Source organism: Macaca nemestrina, chromosome 2 (genome assembly GCF_043159975.1).
Source record: "Macaca nemestrina isolate mMacNem1 chromosome 2, mMacNem.hap1, whole genome shotgun sequence".
In the NCBI taxonomy this organism is placed as follows: Eukaryota; Metazoa; Chordata; class Mammalia; order Primates; family Cercopithecidae; genus Macaca; species Macaca nemestrina.
The window spans coordinates 197109763-197128912 of record NC_092126.1 but is presented as its reverse complement, the minus strand read 5'-3'; positions in this window follow the sequence as shown (position 1 = coordinate 197128912).

Here is a 19150-nt window from a genome sequence, read left to right as displayed (position 1 = left end):
ATAGCCATAGATGAGAAAGTATGTTTGTAGAAAACATGAAGAGTTTTGCCCAACAACCTTTTGGTAAAGAGTTTAGATGTGTGACTCATGGAGTCAATAAAACATTTGAAAAGAATCCATCAACAGAGATGGGGTTCTACAGGAAGAATTTGAAGAGGGAGGTTGACACACATAAAAAATCAGCAAGGTTTTTGAGAATGTTTTATCAGGAGACACACTGAAAGCATGGACAGAAAGGAAGAAAGATGGAATAAAATGAAGGAGAAATGACTTGGAGGGCACAGTTTCAGATGTCAGCGAGGGAGAGGCTGCAGACAGCGCCAATGCCCAGAAGGTAGTTGCTAACTACAGAGATGTCATAAGCCTAGATGGTTCAGCCACAGGCCCAGAGGGCAGAGAAACGAGTCAAATAATTATTCTTAGGCCTTGAATCCTAATATCATTTGCCTTGCCAACTTTCAAACTTGCTTGGCATCAGTGACCTCTTTATTTCTTTCAATCTTCCCTTTCAGAAAAGATTTAGGAATGAGAATGCTTATCTTATGCCTATTCCAACTTCAGAGGGAGCATCACTCTGTAGAAACCCTGATTTGAACTTCTGGCCTTCTGCACTGGAAGAGAGTAAATTTTTGTTGTTTTAAGCTACCAAGTTTGTAGTAATTTCTTATTGCAGACTAGGAAACTAATACACTCTTTTAATTAAGTGTTCAAAATATTCTGATGGTTTCTGATATTTTATCTGTCTGAGATTGACTCCAAAATACATCCTTTGCCCTTGCAGTTGTCTTCAAAATGTTTCTGAGTGTCCTTTGAACAATCCCAAAGATTTACTTCTTAACCTTATAACACTTGAAGTGTTAAAAACAATTAGGTTTATTTGGTGTGTGATACTAGTCTGCCTTAGGTTAAATTTACATTGGTAAAATATTATTAAAGGTAATATTTTAGAAACTCTAAAATGTAAGAAAAGTTCTATAGATTTGTTAACGTCCTAATTGTTTATAATTTTTGTTTATATTTATCAGAATTATGTTTCTGGTCCTGCTTTGCCTATTATCACAAGAAAAATAGAGTTATCTCAGTTATAATTTCTTTTATTATTTTTTCTTTTTTTTTATTTTTATTTTTTTGAGAGGGAGTCTAACTCTGTCACCCAGAAGTGTCACCCAGGCTAGAGTGCAGTGGCACAATCTCAGTTCACTGCAACCTCCACCTTCCAGGTTCAAGTGATTCTTCCGCTTCAGCCCCTCTAGTGGCCTGGATTACAGGCACCCACCACCACGCCCAACTAATTTTTGTATTTTTAATAGAGATGGGGTTTCACCATGTTGGCCAGACTGGCCTCGAACTCCGGACCTCAGGTGATCTTCCTGCCTCAGCCTCCAAAGTGCTAGAATTACAGGCATGAGCCACCATGCCTGGCCAATTTCTTTTATTAAAAATGCTAACTTGGCTATAATTTTATGTTTAGAATTTTAATCTAGAATCTTTCAGTGTAGTGGCTTTAGACGAGGGATTTGCATCATTTTCTCTGGGGTTTTATTAAAACAGAAATGTTTAGGACCTAATTCACACTTAAAAATCATCTTTACTTGATCACATATATTTGATGTTTCCTGATCATATGCTTGAAATATTTGCAGTGTATTATGTATCAGAATTATCATGTTTTTCTTGTACAAGTTATATTTATTTTTAAAGATTATATATAATATTCACCCTTTTAAAAAGCAGAGTTAGTCATTTTGTGTTTAGATATCTTGTCTAAAACATTTTTTGGATTAACTTTATTATCTTGCTTGGTTTGCCACAGGAAGATCAAATTTCCTTGTCAGTGCATTATTTTTATAATGAACTTTCCTCAGAGTTTTAATTTTTGAAAATTATCAGTAATAAGTTAATTATGGGCATTTTAATATTTTATGAGCTAAAGGCTTTGTTGTTCCTCTATTTTAATGCTTCTCTGAAAGTCCTTGTAATCAGCCACATGCTTATGCATTTCATCTTCAGTAAAAAACTGTTTTATAGCTCCAATGAAAAGGACTATGCCAGGTACTTTTGGGCACAGATTATGTAACCAAGTTAGAGGCCATGCTAATGTATTATTGAGTCAGAATTTCCAGAACTCTAGTGGAGAAGCAGATGGATTGATTAGACTGTCAACCCAAGATGGAGTGGTATAAAAATTAGATAATAAAGAATAAACAAAGGAGGGATGCTATGATTTTTTGTTCAAAATACTGTTGACGTTTTAATCTTCTATTTTCAGGATATATTAGGAAGCCCTTTTGTCTTCCTAAGTTACCTATAACTCAAAACAATTTAGTAGAGTCTGCTTTTGTAAATAGACAAAAATTATATCTTATTATACCTACCTGATCCCTCAAGGATTTAAAATAAATATTAAATATTTTTATTTCATAGCAATAAAATTATTTACATAGGTTCGATAAGAATGTATCTTCCTTGATATACATAATTAGAAACATTGGTTATTCAACTGTCAACCAAAATTATTAAAAGGCTCTGAATCCAGTTTTAAAGAGTTTAGTCAAATGAAAAGCTAGGAATAGCCATTTGGGAGACACAGGCTCCAGAGAAATGGGATCAGTGATTCAAAATTAAATATAAGTTATTGCTTATATAGGCAAAAAATAAATAAATTTAACAGAATAACAACATTTTGTATATCTGGCTGGCTTATGAGTTACAACAAATTAATTATTCTGTTTTTTCATACAGGTTGTTTCCGTTTCTTTTTCAACATAAGCGTATAGTTTACATTCCGTCTTAAGACAGTGTGATAGCTGTGAGTCTTTTCGTGAGAAAGAGAAGAAGGAAGTTAATCTAGAATGAAGACGAACTGTCAAGAGGATGTGGAGAGGAAAGGGGTCTTCCCTGGCAGCAATCAGTCATTTACATTCTACAAAACTATGCAGGTAAGGAAGAGGCTAATCTTTAATCACAGAAACAAAAACTACAGTTTCCTACATTAAAGCTGTCTGTGACATGACTCAAGCCCCATAATTACACATTTTTAAGGTTCAAAATAATTGGGAATTTTGACAACTTAAATTTCAATAACTTATTTTCACATTTTCCCCCTTCTTATCAAGAACTTTCAAAGAAAGCATCTTAGATGATGATATGATTTGTCTGTGTCCCCACCCAAATCTCATCTTGAATTGTATTATAGTTCCCACAATCCTCAAGTGTCATGGGAGGGTCCAGTAGGAGGTAATTGAATCATGGCGGTGGCTATCCCCGTGCTATCTTTCTAATAGTGAGGCACCTTTTCTCAGGGCAGCAGGAGAGAGAAGTGCCGAGCAAAGGGGGGGAAAGCCCTTTATAAAACCATCATCATCTTATGATTACAATAGGTGAATATATCTCCTTTTACTAATAAGGGAGTACAATTTCTGGGAGACATTTACTTTTATTGGTCTGTTTGTTATAATTTCAAATGGAGATAACTAGTGCTTCAAGGAAGTCAATCTTAGGTTTCGCAAAACCAGTGGAAGAACTTTTCACCAAGGGATTTTTAACAGCCCGGGTTAATATGGCCAATTGTTTACCAATCTAGATAACCGGGGGTGATAAGCACAATAGACATTGTATAGAATAGGTCCGATTGTATATACTGATTAAATTATTTGTCCAGTGAAGTGGGTGCTTCTGTCACTATGAGGTTCCAGAAAAACTCCTCAAATTGGAATGAAAATATATATATATATAATTTTACTTACTTCTAAGGCCATTGATCTTCCGCAATGAAATAACCCTACCCAATAAGAAAGCATGCAAATCATTATCAGGGCATGTTTATAGCCTCAGCAGGGTGGCAGTCGGATAAAATCTAGCTGCTGTATTTCCAAGGGAGCCTCAGGTAAAGGAAAGCGTCCTTGGGAACAATGTGATAGTTTTCCTGGATATATTTTAGGCAAATATGTCAGTGGTTGTATACCTTATGACCCATAGTTAGAGAAGGTTTTCAATAATACTTAAGGTTTTCCTAAAGCAACCATTTTGCCAAGATGCCAGTGAGTTAGACCATCTACATAAGTTAAAAAGAATAACTGTAATTTAGCAAGAAATAGGGGTGAATTATTTGGTGTATTCTATATCTCACCTTTTGGGGAGTTTTTTTCCATTTTTATTTTCCAACCTTTTTTTTTTCTGATTTTCGGTCTTTGGATCAAGTTAATTTTATAACAAATTCAGATACTTCTTTAAAAGTTAATGTAAGTTCTTTCTTCTGTTTAGACATGTTTAAATAGCTCTCTTTGCTACCTTCTCAGCTAGCTGATTTCCTCTGCTTTCTGGAGTATCTGATTTGGAATGACCTGGGATTTTAATAATGGCCAGTGATTTTAGCCAGCAGTATCTTTTAGGCCTATTAAGTGGCTCAAGTACTTTACATGTAAGTACTTTACATATTTTTGACCAAATCAAAGTTTCTGTTTTTAGATAACTTTCATTTTAGATAACCTTGCTTTAAGAAAAGGTCTTCGTTGTTGTATTTTCTTTCGGTTGACTACCTTTGGAAGACTAAAGGCAGGGCTACAAGCAGAGCCTTTGCAGTTTCACAGGCATTCCTGCAGTCTTCTTCTAAACATGTGTGGAAATCCTCTAGGGGATTTATCTAAAGGGCTCTATCTATCAATCCTTAGCGTTTCTAAAACTAACATGTGAACTAGTTGATATAAATTAGAAAAGCAGGGTCACACGCTTGAATATTTAGTTTAAATTCTTTGGCAAAGCCAGTAGTGTCCTGATGAGGATTGGGAAAAGCCTTAATTATGCCTTTAAGTTCTATCTTTGGCCATGGCTGATAAAGGCAGGTTCTGGGCCCTTGAGAGACACTGATTGTTCATGAAACAAGGCCAGAACATCAGGGACAGGAGGCGAAGGAAGGGAAGGCAGATCAGGGTAAGGTAAGTCAGACAGTAAAGAAGAAGGAGGAAAAGGAGCTAAGGGAAGAGAAGGAGATGCTTCTGAGGGAGAAGCTTCAGCAGCCTTTTTAAATTCAGAAAGTGTTTTAGATAATCTTTTGTTTTCTCTCTGTAAAGAAATAACTTTGTAAGACCCTCTTTTGGACCCTTCCAAATAACACTGGAAAAAAACTCTTCCAATTATTCTCTTTTATTCTAGAGCTGGCATTTACTAATTGAGAGCACAGATTAACTAGGCACTTCAAAGATACTCTGCCTTGGCTGTTTCAATTGAGGTTTGTCACAAGTTATATATGACTATTTTTCTAAATCACAAGAGGTGGCACCGTAAGTATTTTACAGGAATTCAGCTGGAGATTGATTCTAAAGGTGGTTTCCTCCTTAAGATGGACTCAATTTTAGTTGGCTGATTGTCTGTAATTTATGTTTTCCTTTTTGGTGATCAAAACTAAAAGGAAAGATGTTTCAGATCAAATGTACTGCTTATGGGAATAGCTCCCCAACATGTCGCCCTTTGCTCAGTTCTTCCCTCTCATGTGTCACGATGAACATCAGGAATTGTGGGCTGCTTAAAGCACTGGGAGTTCACCCTTCATGTGGGCCCACCAGTTTAAGCAAATTCCCCTGTATTTTTTTTTGTTGTGGGGGGGGGGATTCTCTATGAGACTTTTCTGTTTTGTTTTGCTTTCATGAACTATAAACTCCAACTCTGCCATGTAGCCTCAGTTGTGTGAGGTGCCTTTTGGCTGGGAAGTCTTCTTTCATCTTTGGGGTTTATCACATTCTCTTTAAGATCTTTTAAATATATTCTTGGTCACTCAAAAAAAGAATTTAAATGTGCCAATACGAACTGAGCTTCAAAACCTGGACAGTTTTAAATCGCAGATTTTGCTTAAATCACAGACATTCACTCCCTTTCTCTTTATCCAGATTTACATAAGAAAAAAGGTTGCAACTTTTAGCAAGACAAACAAAACCTTAACTTCAAAGAAGAGTGAACCACAAACCTGCAAACAGCAGAATCTCTAGAGAAAAAACAAACAAAAACTCCTACCGTAAAGCAGTAGAGCTTAAATTCCAGCCCCATGGAGCATGGAACTGGGTCACTTGAATAAAGTCTGACTCTCACCTAAGCCAGGGTGATTTGGAACCCAAGAGGGGCCCTGCCAAGAGCTCCCACAAAATCCAGTGAAGTCAGTTGGATGGAAACTGTTTTGCCAGTAGCAGGTGCTAATTGATGAAGCAGAGGAGGTCAAGGCAAAGGTTCTCTTTGGGTCCTTTCCTGAGGCACCAAATATGTCAACCTGAAATAATCAAAAGGATCAGAATCCAGTTTTAGAGTTTATTCAAGTGAAAAGCTTGTCAGAGCCATTCCAGAGACAGACTTCAGAGAAATGGAGTCAGTGTTCTGAAGTTAAAAGTTAAGTTCTTATATAGGAAGAAAACAAAGAAAATTAACAGATTTACAAGATTTTCTCAGTGTGACTCATTTTTGAGTTACAATTTAATCACTTATTTTTTTCCTGTATACCTGATTTCCATATCTTTACCAATTTAAAAGAGTATGCTTAACACACCATTTTAAGACAATATGATAGTCATGAAGTCTTTGTGTGAGAAAGGTAACAGAGAAGTTAATCCATAATGAAAATCAACAATGAAAATGGAAGGGATTTGCCTGGTGCTTTTCAGTGATTTACAACATTTTACAAAACAATGCAAGTAAGGGAGAGGCTAATCTATAATCATAGAAACAAAAATTACAGCTTTCTAGGTTACAGATGCCTGCCATGCAACTCAGACCTTATACTCACATTTATTTAAGGTTCAGAATGAGTTCCAACAGCTTAGATTTTGAAGTAATTATTTTCAAACGACCACAGCCTTAACTAGAATGTCATCTTTGAGAATGGTGCTCATTTAATGGGACATGACCAGAAACTTTTAAATAAGTGAGTTTGACTTTATAGAGGCAATGTTTACAAAACCTTCTTGGGAAGACTGCTATGGTAAATCACTTAAAATGTTTCCAAGCATTAAAATTGAGTAAGGTAAGTCACTCCTGGGAGGTCTAGAGACTTTAATTTATTTTGGACATCTCGGCAACATAGAATTTTGCCCAAATTAATTAGTACTGCAGATAAAAATCTGGTAAAAATTTAGGGTCGGTTTCCTAGCTTCAAGAAGCTTTTAAGTCCAATTTAATTTTCCTTCTGTAAATTTCTAACAAAGTAATTCAAGAAGACCTAAATTGTAAGTTATCATTCTTGTTGTACCTCTGTTAGTAACTAGAGCAAAGTTAATGATACCAGCTTTGTTTTGCAATAAAAAATGATCTTTCCTTGAGAGTGTTTTTCATCAACTTGTTACTGGTGGTGATTCTGTATGTGTCTGCAGCAACCTCAATTCCTGCCTCCTCAGAAGAAAGAATTTGACTAAGAAGCATAAGGCAGAAGGAGAGACAGAGGCAAGTTTCTGCGCAGAAGTGAATGTTGATTTAAAAGCTTTAGAGCAGGAATGAAAGGAAATAAATTACACTTGGAAGAAGGCCAAGCTGGCAAATCGACAGATAAGTGCACAGTTGGACTTTCTGACTTGGGGTTTTATCTGTGGGCATGCTTCCGGAGGCTTACATCTTCCCCCGATTCTTCTCTTGGCGTGGACTCTCTGCACGTACGGTGACCTACCGGCATGTGGGAGGGGGTGTACACGCAGTGTGTTTACTGCGGTTGTGCACATGCTCACTTGAGGTGTTCTTCCCGTACCAGCCTGAACGTTCCTAGGTCATATACCGGTTACACTCTGTCATTTTGACTCTTACTGCACATGCCTGAGCCCACTCGCCCACCTCCTGAGATCTAATTGGGAAGCTGGTGATTATCAGTTTCAGGTTTGTCTGTTTATTAGGAGGTGTTTATTTTCCCTGGTGCTGGCTGTGACCCCCCTTTTTTTTTTTTTTTTTTTTTTTTTAGAGAAACAGCAAACAACAGCCTGACCATCATCTGATGGTCACCTGACATTCCTGGTGTGTGTGTGTGTGTGTGTGTGTGTGTGTGTGGTGTGCTCTCCTACTGTGCTCATGTCTGACCTACTGTAACCAAATGGGCCATCAAATTAGAGAAAATTTTTGTGTTTCAATAGAAACCTGTATTTTCTACAGTACATCTTTGCAGGTTGTCAATTCCTGTCCTGTTTATTGTCTTCAGACTATTTTGCATCTCTGTAAATTCCTGATTACTGGCAAGTTTGCTACTACTGTCTTCTCTGGTGGAGGTTCAATTTGCATACACCCTACCCCCCAACTCCCCCCAAAAAAATATTTTGTGTCAGTTTGGGCATAAAATACCCGGATTGAACACTGTTTCTTGATGTGTTTGTGATGGTGTTTCTGAATGAGATAAGTATTTGAACTGGCAGACTCAGTAAAGTAGATTGCATTCCTAATTGTGCTTGGGTAGGGGACATCACCCAATCCCTTGAGGGCTTGAATAGAAAAACCGCTCCTGCCTGAGTCCTTGAGCTGAGATATTGATCTTCTCCAGAGCGTCTGTTTCTCAGGCCTTCTACCTCAGAGTGAATTATATCACTGGCTTTCCTGGGTCTTTGGCTTCCAGCAGATCAGTCATGGTGGGACCTTTCATCCTTAATAATTGCATGAGCCAATGAGAAATAATAAAATGTCTTCACACATAGGTAGGTGTATGTGTGTGTATGCGGGTATATATATACCCACATACACATACTTATGTATGAAGAGATTTTATTCTATGTGGAAAGAGACTATATATATGAAGAAGGTTTAATTGACTCATAGTTCCACATGACTGAGGGGGGCTCAGAAAACTGAAAATCATGGCTGAACTGAAGGGGAATATATACATACTTATGTATATCTCTGTATATATATAAATATATATGTTATATATGTGTATATAAATAAATATATGTACATATACACATATATATTCTCATTATCTGGATAACCATATATATGCACATATATATAGATTCTCATATGTATTATCATATATGTATTCTCATATATATATTCTCATATATATGTGCATGTACATATGTGTGTATATATATATTCTCTTTATCTGGAGAACCCCAACTCATACAGGATTAGTAGATTAGTATTGAAATACTGAAAATTGAACTAGACAATACTTTCTTATTTTTAATGTTTACCCAATTTTTAATTATTTATTTCCTTCCCTACATTCATGGAAGAAACATTTTCACATTTTCTTCCTAACTCCTACCATGACAACATTGAGAGCTAAAATATGACTATCTAGATCCTTATTGGTATTTCAGGTTACCTAGCAGCTGTTCCATTTCCCCAGGAACTAAAGAAGATCTGTAGACCAAAACCTGATGACTTCAACTAAACCTCCAAGGAGTCACCACCACAACAGAACATGCATGAAAAATATTTTTTCCTGGACAATCTGCTGTCTGAATGATATGGTTTGGATCTGTGTCTCCACTCAAATCTCATCCTGAATTGTAATCCCCACATGTCGAGGGAGGGACCTGTAATCCCCACATGGCAAGGGAGAAAGGTACTTGGATCATGGACGTGGTTTCCCCCATGGCGCTCTCATGATAGTGAGTTCGCATGACGCCTGATGGTTTTATAAGAGTTTGGAAATTCCTCCTTTGCTCTTCTCTTTCCTGCTGCCTCGTGAAGAAGGTGCTTGCTTCTCCTCCATTTTCTGCCATGATTGTGAGTTTCCTGAGGCCTCCTCAGCCTTGTGGAACTGTGAGTCACTTAAACCTACTTCCTTTATAAATTACCCAGTCTTGGGAAATTTTTGTAGCAGTGTGAAATGGAGTAATACACTGAACCATGTAGGAAGTCTGGAAAAATCCTTTGATCATGCATGTCTTCATATGACAAATAACCACGACTGTGAACAACAGCACCAAGAGCATCAACATCCTAGTTTTGAGAGTGTAAAGGAAATGAGCGTAAGTGAAAGGTTTTCCTTTACCAACCTCTTGACTTCTTGGAATACACTAGACTGTTTACCCTCAGAATTAACTTCTGGCTCTTTTCATTAACACACATTTTATATAATGTCTCTTTTTTAATTTAATCATTTCTTTTTTATTTTAAACATTCCTTTTTAAGGACACTTAATATTCAAGACTTTAAAACAATTGGCCTTTACTATCACGTCTCAACTGGTTTGGCAGCAGCAAGACCAAAAGAAGCCTCAGGCAATTTCTTAGACACTATTTTCCTTCACTCAGGAGGTTTATGATCACTTATGAATTGTTCAACTAGAAGTCCAGTTCATTTTGAGTAAAAGCGGGTAGGTGCTGATAATGGCAAAGTTTACCTAGGTCCTACGCACTTGGAAAACAGGAATGGTTAAGAAATATCCCAGTATTTTGCATTATGAGAAACTGTTAATTTTCAAGGACTCTCATGCGTGTTCTAAGAACTCATTATCTGTACTCTTTCTCCACCCCTCTTTGTGACTACCATAAGAAATTTGCTCATACTTTCACAATTCCTCCCAGGCTCCATTCTTTTTGGGGGGATGTTTCTCCTTATTACCATAGCCTGAATACAGTAATTTCCTTAATTGCCCAGGACAGTTTTATTTCTCATATCCCTGCCTAAGGAACATTTTACTATAAAAGCATCAAAGTACAGAATCTAAATCTCTGTAAAAACTTGAGCAAAATAAAAAGAAGTTTCAAAATGATTTCCTGAACTCGTATAGTGTCCAATTTACTTATTGTTTAAGTGAGAAAGACTCAGTATTTATCTCTCCATGAAACAAAATGGTGTTGGAAGGAAAATAAATCACTTGTATTAATGTCCAACAGCTTAGCCCAGGATGCTACACAGAGTATTGTGAAATTACCCTGAATTTAACTGGGTATTACACAACAGAGCCAAGAAAATGGGTTTATATTATTTCTTACTTCTTTTTTATAAGGCACAAAAGCCTAAGTACCCAGTCACAAAGATTTCAATGATTCATTAATATCAATAATAAGTATATATTTGATTTGGAAGAAAATTGTATATCTTCTTTACACTAAATATATTCTGGAGAAACCTGCATTTTCTAAAATAATCTTCTTAAGTTCTTGAATAGTTTTAAGTACATTAAGAGATGAAAAACACTTGATGTGACCAATAGTTAAATAATTTTAACAAGCTTCACAATTTCAATGTGACAGAAAAAACTATAATTTTACAACATATGAGTTAAGCCATTGTTTTTTTGTAATGCATATGTATAAAAGAGCATCACGAAACTTATTGAAATAAGAAGCTCAAAATAGTATGATATAATTATTATTTTAATCCTTGCCTATTTAATTTTCATGATAAAAACTAAAGGCCACTTTTGATTTAAGCCTTTCCTTTTTTGGTCTCACATTTCAAGTTTCAAATGTTGCTTCCACTGAGATAACTAGCTGCTTTAGACAAATTGAGATGGAATCAATTTCTCAGAGCAGACTTATGATCTTTTCCTTACTGACTATAATTTAGCATTTCAAAATGTCACAAAGGATTTTAGTCCCCCATAATTCTCATTGACTCTGATAGGAACTGTATTGATCAGTTTTATAGCATCTGTAACCTTTGAATAAGATGAAGAAATTTAAGTGTCATGGGCAGGATAGAGTAGCCTAAGACAATACAGATATGGGCAAGATTTTTTTCAATATCAACAGCAACCTACCAACTACTCTATGTGGATGTTTGAAGATAATGGTCTGATTATATAGGTAAATGTACTCCTTTAAAGGTTTAGCTGCCCTGATTGGTTGTAATGATTGATTAGTTGCTTATTAGGTGGAAGCCAAACCAGCAATCCAACCACTTCTGATATTTAAAGGAAATGTCTTATGACATCACTAGATGTGCCTGCCCATGACCCAATACCCCATTTTCCTTCCACTGAGGAGATATATGCTAAGATGCTAAGAGGCTTGAATCATGTATGTTGCCAGCTACCATTATATCTGAATTCCAGAAAGTAATAAGTCTGGATTAGCAAAATAGAAATAAAAATGATGAGATCCTATTAACATTAATAAAGCAACACAAATATATATTGGGCATCTAAAGAGGTTATTTAGCTGAATGCTAAGTATCTAAGTTGCAGCTCAGGATATCTCTAATGCCCTTCTAATGCTTTTCTTATGCTCTTCTGCTGGATATCAGGAAAATGCCATGTTTTCTCTTTTGTCATAGTCAAGGAGTAAGCACGCAGTGATAATGAACCTATATTGGAAATGTGGAGGGGGTGGTAGCCTCAGGAAGACACAAGGTTACACTTGTATTGTTATATCAAGCAAAATATTCATCACTTAAACCAAGTGAAGTTTCTAAATGCCAATTTAAAAACCATGAAAAGTTTTCAACAAATATATTACAATCAAGAAGAGTGGGCTAAATATTTTTTCACATCATTTACCAGTGATTGTTGTAAATGTGCTTCCACCTTAATTAATAAAAGATGATTTCAAAATGAATAAATCACAAAGGATTTTCTTCTAGCACTTGGCTTAATGATGAATAAATGAAGACGAGAGAATTCTATTGGAACATAAAGACTTTTTTTTTCCCTAAAGGTGAGCTAAAATAGCTTTTAAAAATACACAAAGAAAATGTATTTTATTGAAAAGAAAAATCTTCATTCACTGTATTTGACATTAAAGCTAAGGGAAATCTGTAGAAATAAAGTCTCTTCAAAGACCTTTTCATATGTAGACATTCTGATTAACTGATTGAGAAGAGGACAATAATATTTCCCCCCTCAGAATAAAAAAAAGTTAAAAATAAATGCAGTTAATACAATTGCAATAAAGGAGTCAGTTAAGTGGAACAATGTTATAGAACAGTGAGATAGCAATAATCATAAAAAAAGAAGTTTTAAAAGAGGGAAAGAAATAAAAATGCAATTTACTGTTTTGTTAACGGTGGACATTTTATGTGCTTATGAAGAAAAATGTCTCGTATTTTAGTCATTAATGTGTATTTCCAATTTGAGGGCCACTATTCAGTTGAAGTGAGTATTTTAGGGCAGAGAAATGTTCTTCCCACCTTATTAGTGTTCAGTGTTATTATTAACTGAAGATGATTTTCTCATTATAGTTGGAACACTGAGGTCAAATTCGAGTCTCTGGTCATTAATATCTTGGTGCCCTTGTACAAGTTACTCAGATCCCAAAGCTTTAGATTCTTTGGAAACAGCAAGATATTTGAAGAAAAGATCTCCAAGGCTCTTATGGGCACTATATTTACCTTTTAAAACTCTTGTGACATGACAGCAAATAACAGAGAAACAAATAAAGCTCTACAGATTATATACAAATCATTGCTATGGTTGTATCTCCTTCAATTTCATGTGCTGCACCCTAGCCCCCATAGTGATGGTATTAGGAAGGGAGGTCTTTGGGAGATGATTAGATCATGATTTTGACAAATGCTTTTATAAAGAGACAATTATAAAATTTTATTAAAAAGGGGAGAGGTAGCTAGCCCCTTTCAGTATGAGAGGAAACAAGGAAGAAAGTGCATTTATAAGAAAATGTGCCCTTACCAGACACCAAACCAGTGGGCACCTTGATCTTAGACTTCTCAGAGTGCAGCATTGTGAGAAATAAATTTCTGTTGATTATAAGCCACCCAATTTATAGTAGTCTTTTATAGCAACACAAATGGACCAAGATACCCAAACAACCTTATACAGTGTCATTTGCTTATAGCAGTCTTTGCATTTTAGCAAGTACAGGAAGGTTATGAAAACAACACAAAGCAAAGCAAAGCATAACATGTCTGCTTTTTTAAAATATAAAAGACAAAACAAAACATTTGGAAGAATAGGAGTATTTTTATTTTATTTAACTATGATGGAGTTCCTAACAGAAATAAGAAAGTGATGTGAACTCACTTAAGATTGTTGACAAAAAGCTATCATCCAATATATGATGAAATGTCATAAAGAAAACCACAAACTCGGTATCAGTGTCAGATAAACTAGAACCCAATATTACAGTTAAACTTTCTACGTCATTTTTCAAAGACTACAAAAACATCATAAATCAGAATACTGTAAACATTTTTCACCAGGCATGGATTAAAAACTCTTTTAAAGGGTAATTAGCTACTTCATATTTCTCTATGTCAATGACAACAGTTCCTCACAAAAATAAAAGATCTCAGGTATCCAATTTCCAGTCTTTGCTTTGGTTCATTGAATTTAGAAAGTAACACAATTGAGCAGAATTTCTGAATTTGGAAGAACTTCTCAGCTGACCATCTGCATATGTACAATTTAAAATACTCTACCTAGATGTAAAAATCCACTTTTTCACATGACTCTCCCTTATAAGGTACATTGCATGAATTGTTTTGGGTACAAAAATTCAAATTTAAAAAAAACCTTTTTTTTGTTTTATTTTATTTTATTTTTTGCCCACTCTAAAATGCAATTTAAGTGAGTCTATCAAGTCACTGACTTAAATTTTTCAAAAACTGATAGAATTTAGAATTGCATGAGGGTGGATTCCTTCCCTGTCCATCCAGGATGGAAAGAGGTGATGCCTTCTTTTCCATCATAAAAGTCATGGATGGGCACACTCCTATAACAAAAGAAAGATTAACAAGATAAATGTATAACAAATTGATTTAATTATAGTTTTATGTGACATGGGAGCCTTCAGAATGAATACCAAAGAACAGGGGAAAGTAACAATTTTTATGCTTAGGTTTGATAAATAACAAACAGCCATGTAGAAAGAAGACTGGACAAAAAGGGTGACCTAATTTGGAGTGGAGAAACCCAGCAAGGACTGTCTATTCAGATTCCTTTTTGCCTTTCTGCTGTAACATTTCTTCCTCCTGAGTAAGGGGCAGTACCTTTTCTGGAAAGGGATCTTACAACCTACCATCAAATAATGTATGCCAGATAATTTCTTCATGGCCAGTTCTTACACAGAAAGACGAGGAAAAATTTGAGTAATAATTGTAGATTTTTTCACTTGCTTTGGGGAAAAGGGTTCTAGTATCTATGATCCACCTTGGGACAAAGAGTTTGTAGTTGCTATGGCTTGCTCTGGGAGAAGGAGGGGAGGGAGACAGGAACATAGGAGAAAGTCAGAGAGATACTTTTCTTCTTAGGCTACTTCTGAGGCCTTCTCTTTAGGGTATCATTCTCTGAGCCCCAACAGTTGGTAGACGCTTTTCCACAACCTCCACCTTTTCAACAAAATCTACCATATCGTATTAAGCCTTTTGAAAATTTTACTGACTAGAAACTGAATCATTCCAACTAATGAGGTGAATATAGATTAAGGTTATGGAGGTTCTGTAACTTCTGGTTCTGAGAGAGGAGGAAGTTAGGGGCTGGTTAGGCAAAGAGAGAGGGAGGGTTTTGGGAGAGGGAAAGAAAAGGGCAATTTTCAGAGGATCAACTGCAGAACAGCACCTGCATCACCTCTGCAGCGAGTGGGAAGAAATGTGGTTAAGAAGGCAACTTTTCTGCCTTCTTGCCTTTCCCTTTAGCCTGGAAGTTGTTCAGAAAGGACTGTCCCAACTTAGATCCAGGTGTGATAAATCAACCTAAATGTCCTTAACTAGACCCAGCTTATTATAATGTCATTGACATGACATTAGCATTGTGGTTTTAGCACCCCTGTGGATTTCGCTGAGGCACTCATGGGTAATAACCAAGATATACTCACTCTGGCCAACCCCAGGAATGTGCCTCCCTAGGAGGGAATTTTACCACTCTAATTTGGGCAAAATCCACAGAAGACTTTCTGGTTTCTGCCACATAAGAGACCCAGAAGAACTCAGCCCCATTTCTGGCAACCTGCTTTCAAGCCCCCTCTCTTTGCTGAGAGCTTTCCTGCTGCTTAATAAATACTACTCTATTTACTCTCCAGTGTGCACATGCCTCATTCTTCTCAGTTGTGGGACATGAACTCAGACCTAGCTGAAATGGGGACTAAGCAGACTGTACCAGTGTGTACAATGAGCTCACAATTTGAAACGATAAGAAAAACATTATCTTAGGTTCTAGTTTATCCAATCTGGTACTAATTAGTTAAACAACATTGTCCAATGGAAGTTTTTGTTGGATTTTGTAACTGATTTCTAGTCGTATGTTAAACTTTGTACAACACTGCATTTATTAGTTCTTTGCCAGCAAGCTTCCTCTTATAACTGCTTCATAGTTCTGCGAAATACTGGAGAAGCCCCCTCTTCATTCCACACCCTCTTAAAAGTGGGGAGGCCGGGTGCAGTGGCTCATGCCTGTAATCCCAGCACTTTGGGAGGCTGAAGTGAATAGATCACTTGAGCCAAGGAGTTTGAGACCAACCTGGGCAACATCGTGAAACCTCGTTTCCACTCAAAATACAGAAATTAGTCAGGTGTGGTGGCACCTGCCTGTAGTCCAAACTACTTGGGAGGTAAGACACAAGAATCTCTTGAACTCGGGAGGCGGAGGTTGCAGTGAGCCAAGATCACAGCACTGCACTCTAGTCTGGACAACAGAGAGAGACTCCATCTCAAAAAAAAAAAAAAAAAAAGAAAAAAAAAAAAAGCAGCGGAGGGTGGGGAAACAAGATATAGTCACTCATGGTCAATCTCTGCCAGTAGTACCTGTTCAGTACTTCCCTATATTTGGGATGACTTGTTTCCCTTATTTATACCCCAAAATTGATGGTAATGGCATTCAATAATGTCTTCTTCCTTATTTGGATACCCAGTGGTAGCCTTCTTCTATTTTCTAACTGAATTACTTTAAAAGACAAAGTTTATAACAAATTTCATGGCATGGTTACAATATGGAAATGTTTATTCTCTTTCCTTTAATGTAACTTTTATATAATATCCTGCTTGAATTGAATGGCCTATCACCATGTTTTCTTTAGTATGATTTGAATGTTCCATATGCTTAACATACATAAAGCACTGCCATATCGCAAAGGGCAAAAAGGTCCCTGGGGTCTGCAGAAAGACAATTCATCAGCCATTCCTTAACACGTCAATTGTCATGCAGGTACCATCCATGGTACTATGTTTGGCCCAGGTTTACCAGGAGTGCTTTGTTTCTTCAACTGATAACATGTGTTACAAAATTCTAATTTTAGATTATAGTTCTGCTCCAAAGAGACCCACCTAATTGAGAATCAGAAAGCAGTTATACCTGGGAACTTAGGAAAATGGTAGGGAAAAACCTCATGATGTTAGGAAGTAGCAAGCTTAATCACTTCCTGGTCATCAGTTAGTATTGCCATTAGCAAACATTGCTTTGCAGGCAGTGACATGACATGACATGATACATGGCCTCTCCTAGAGCCAGTAACATGTTCCCTTTGTTGACACCTGATGATTTAAAAATCACACGTTATTCTGACATTCTACAAGTTGTATCTGGAATGTAACTAAAGATTCTACTATCACATTGTTTTGAACAAACCTAAAACACAGATGAAAGGTGTTGTATTGAGATATACACATTTTAAAATATTTCGGTATATAAAACAAGAAGTAATGTACAGGAAAAATATTAACCAGAGAACTATTCTTCAGGGCTTGCCTGTGGGTTACAGTAGTATTGCATATAAAGCAAAAATCAGTTGGAGCCAATAAAATGTCTGCTAGCAATGTGGTTTGCAATCTCTTCATAGATGCCATGTATCTTGAATTAGGCAATTAATTTGGGCATCCAAATTCAGGCAATCCTGTCTTCTTAAAAAAAGGAAAAGAAAATCTACGTGTCAGGTTACATGGTGATGGGAGGGAAGGAAATTCCAGGAAGAGGTTAGATATTTCAGCATTACCCAAAACTGTGCACACTGGTAAATCATAATGAGTCCCTGTGCTGACCCAGATTAAGTAAGTGGAAGAGACATCAAATGACAATGGCAGCCATCGTTCCTAGCAAAAGAGCATATCATGTTTACTTCATAGCTGAAATCAAAGCTTTCTTAGGACACACACCCTGAAATTGCCTTCCCTAACTCAGTCTGTCCAAGGTCAAACTGCCCTCCTTGATAACTTTCAACCAGTCAGTTTATTCAGAGGAAAAATAAAACAAAATGAAACAAAACAATACCCATTTCCACAGATCGTTTGTGCTTTAAGCCTTTTAAACCTGTCTTTGCTTTTTTTCGATGAGACAATCTACACGATTGACCTTCTCTATGTACGTGTAACTTCAGCTCTGCTCTGCTATCTCAGAGTAATTATGAATTGTTATTTATTTGAAAATATTCCCCTCTTAGTTATTCTCTGAGTAATTATTTGAATATATGTATGAATAATTTTTTAAGTGGACCGCAAAGAAAGACATATATGTAAACTAAGAAATGAATCTTTTGGAAGTGGGGGTTAACAGGAACATGGTTGACAAATATTTTATAAGTAATTACTGTGTTCACTGTGTGTACTGTGTGTGGATTTGGGCAATTGTCCCTATCGTGACTGATATAAGCAATGATGTGTATCTTCTCATGAAGCTACGCTATCTGTGCCTACCACATAGGTGGCATGTCTGAAGATGACCGAGGTTAGAACATAGTATGTCCAGTAACACAGTGAGTCAGTCACAGAATTTAAATCAAGATGGCACTTTATTTTTCAGATAAACAATGACATGCATAATTTTCCACATGTATTTCACATGTAATGAGAAGTGTTCATACAAGTAGAAAAATATGTTTATGACAGTATAGCCTAGTGGAAAGAGACCATCGAGAGCACATTTTTAAACCCTGGCTTAATTTTCAATTTACTGTATGATCTTGGGAAGATAACATATTTTTTGAACTTCAGTTTTTTCATGTTTAAAAAAGAAAGAGTGACAATTAACCCATAGATCTGTGTTCATAATAGAGAGAACCCAGGTACCTAAAAGACATTGGTACAATCATGCTCAATATATAATAATTTTCATTAGTATATCTTTAAAATTTTTCCCTAGTATATACTGTTTAAAGTACTTAAAATTCATGTTATTGGTCTGTGTTACTTAATTCAAGTTAAGGATTCTATATAAAAAGTACCCTGATAATTTTTTAAAATTTTTATATCTATTATTACTTGTGGACATTGGCATAAGGTATATTTCTGATAGTATTTCATGATCTGCTTATTGCCTTATCACTACTTATTCCTTGGAGCCTAACTAATCCTTTCTTTGTAT